Source organism: Austrofundulus limnaeus, unplaced genomic scaffold (genome assembly GCF_001266775.1).
Source record: "Austrofundulus limnaeus strain Quisiro unplaced genomic scaffold, Austrofundulus_limnaeus-1.0 Scaffold991, whole genome shotgun sequence".
NCBI lineage: Eukaryota > Metazoa > Chordata > Actinopteri > Cyprinodontiformes > Rivulidae > Austrofundulus > Austrofundulus limnaeus.
Genome location: NW_013953393.1, coordinates 79093 through 82409, shown reverse-complemented (window position 1 = coordinate 82409; position 3317 = coordinate 79093). Strand labels below are relative to the sequence as shown.

At 47.3% G+C, this 3317-nt stretch overlaps 1 protein-coding gene across 1 annotated transcript in view; it reads right to left on the bottom strand.

Moving 5' to 3' along the window:
• The window catches only part of siah2l (seven in absentia homolog 2 (Drosophila)-like), a 12621-nt gene that overhangs the window by 8343 nt on the left and 961 nt on the right, over positions 1-3317 (bottom strand). The gene's annotated exons all lie outside the window — the stretch shown is intronic.

The following is a 3317-nucleotide window of genomic DNA, read 5'->3' as shown; positions in this document are numbered from 1 at the left end:
ATTACCACCCTACTACCACTCTATTACCCCTCTACTACCACTCTACTACCCCTCTACTACCACCCTACTACCACTCTATTACCACTCTACTACCACTCTACTACCCCTCTACTACCACTCTACTACCACCCTACTACCACTCTATTACCACCCTACTACCACTCTATTACCACTCTACTACCACTCTACTACCACTCTACTACCACTCTACTACCCCTCTACTACCACTCTACTACCCCTCTACTACCACTCTACTACCCCTCTACTACCACCCTACTACCACTCTACTACCCCTCTACCACTCTACTACCACCCTACTACCACTCTACTACCACTCTACTACCACTCTATTACCACTCTACTACCCCTCTACTACCACTCTACTACCCCTCTACTACCACTCTACTACCCCTCTACTACCACCCTACTACCACTCTACTACCCCTCTACTACCACTCTACTACCACTCTACTACCCCTCTACTACCACCCTACTACCCCTCTACTACCCCTCTACTACCCCTCTACTACCACCCTACTACCCCTCTACTACCACCCTACTACCCCTCTACCACTCTACTACCACTCTACCACCCCTCTACTACCACCCTACTACCCCTCTACTACCACTCTACTACCCCTCTACCACCCTACTACCACTCTACTACCACTCTACCACCCCTCTACTACCATTCTACTACCCCTCTACCACTCTACTACCCCTCTACTACCACTCTACCACTCTATTACCACTCTAACACCACTGTACTACCACCCTACTACCCCTCTACCACTCTACTACCACTCTACCACCCTTCTACTACCACTCTACTACCCCTCTACCACTCTACTACCCCTCTACTACCACTCTACCACTCTAATATCACTCTACTACCACCCTACTACCCCTCTACTACCACCCTACTACCCCTCTACCACTCTACTACCACTCTACCACCCCTCTACTACCACCCTACTACCCCTCTACTACCACCCTACTACCCCTCTACCACTCTACTACCACTGTACTACCACCCTACTACCCCTCTACTACCACTCTACTACCCCTCTACTACCACCCTACTACCCCTCTACCACTCTACTACCACTCTACCACTCTACTACCACCCTACTACCCCTCTACTACCACTCTACTACTCTATAACCCCTCTACTACCACTCTACTACCCCTCTACTACCACCCTACTACCCCTCTACCACTCTACTACCCCTCTACCACTCTACTACCACTCTACCACCCTTCTACTACCACTCTACTACCCCTCTACCACTCTACTACCCCTCTACTACCACTCTACCACTCTAATATCACTCTACTACCACCCTACTACCCCTCTACTACCACCCTACTACCCCTCTACCACTCTACCACTCTACCACTCTAATACCACTCTACTACCACCCTACTACCCCTCTACCACTCTACTACCACTCTACCACTCTAATACCACTCTACTACCACCCTACTACCCCTCTATTACCACTCTACCACCCCTCTACTACCACCCTACTACCACTCTACTACCCCTTTACTACCACTCCAGGAAATAGCCACGTCTCAAACCTGACTAACAGAGGATAAGTGCGTCCACTCTGAGTTGTAAGCGTGTCTCATGAGACATCTGTTGTTTATACCCAGAGAAACTGAGGTAGACCTGCAGGTAAGCCCCGCCCACTGCAGAAACAGCAACGACAGGTGGACAGAGCCGATCACATGACTGACGACATCGTCTTCCATGTTTGAGAGTTGTGCTGGAGCAGAACCGTGTCCTTCAGGCCCACGGTTCTGACCAGACACAGTTGTGTCACACCGAGAGTGTTTATCAGTGACTGCAGAGACAACAAAGGTCTGACAGAGAAGAGTCAGGATTAAAGGGATCACATTAGAGCTGCCATGATTCGTCCACACAATGAACGATGTTAATACTTAAATTAAATTAATTAATTCTTAAATAAAACATTTAAAGGTGCACGCTAGTTATCGTCCCGATATCGTAACAGAACCTTTATGTTCATGTTTTCCAGCGTGGGGATGATAACGTGTTTATTTTTATCCTTTTTGGTCAAACCGCTTCCCGTCCGACAGACCCGAGCAACGTTCAAGTGGCGTCGGAAAAAACAACTTTCTCACTGTAACAATAATTAGAGTCTTTAAAAATAATAATAACAATAATCAGACTCTGTGCTGAAAAACAACCAGTCTAATGTTACAACTAATCATGGATCCATTTAACAAATTTGTAAATAAGATGTTTCTGCGCAGCTATATAACCATAAACCCCTCTATCAAACTGAGATGAACCGGTCTGGAAGCTGGAGGGGGCGGGGCGTGAAGCTCCTCCTTTGAATTTAAAGAGACAGCCTCAAAATGAGTTGATCTGAGACACAGCTCAGAAAAGGGGCGGGGCTTGTGGAGTTACAATAAGGAGGAATCCAGACCAAAGAGTGGAGGGTTTAAAATCATCTTATGTCTCATTTAGCTAACGTTCTGATTTTAGCTCAGTAACTCTAAAACTGACCAGAACCCCCGCAAATAAAATAAATAAATAAATAAACGTGGCTCCGCCCACATTTTGACTTGACACAAAAAACAAGGAGCAGACAGAAACTGAACCTGGACTCCCTGATCCACCACAGACCGGTGTTTTAGGACCACATAAATAAAAAAACGGGCTCAGAGGAAACGACAAAGGTTCTGCAGCTGGAAGAAGAACCGGGTCAGTAAAGGTTCTGAGAGTTTGTTGGACCGGAGTCTGGTCTGGTTCTGCAGGGAGGGATGGTTTGACGCTGCAGGAAGCAGAATCTTCATTTCTTATTTACAGCGTCTGACCCAGTGCCTTCTGAACCAGAACCAAGCTGAGCTGCTGGGCTCGGTTCTGTTCCTACAGAAGTGAACCTTTAACCTGTCAGGACTTACACTCAAACACTAACAGAACCGAGGTTCTGTGGCTGGACCAGACTCACCTGAACCCTCCAGGTGTCACCTGTCAGACACTCCTGTGTTTTTAATCAGAACTTCAGCGGGCCGGGCCCAGGTCCAAACTGATTTCACTGATAAGAGCATCAATATTTCCTGGAACCGGACCTGAGATCAGCTCTGAYGCTCCCAGAGGTCAGGACTCAGGTTTCATTCAGGTCCAATTCAACTTTAATGGGTCTGAAACAGAACCAGACAGCTGCGGTTCCTGAGGACCGACCGGCAGAACCCGGGTCCACGGGTTTTTACTTTAAAATGACTTCAATATAATAAAATGTTCCGTTTTCCTACAGACAGTAAAGGCATCACTGACTTACCTG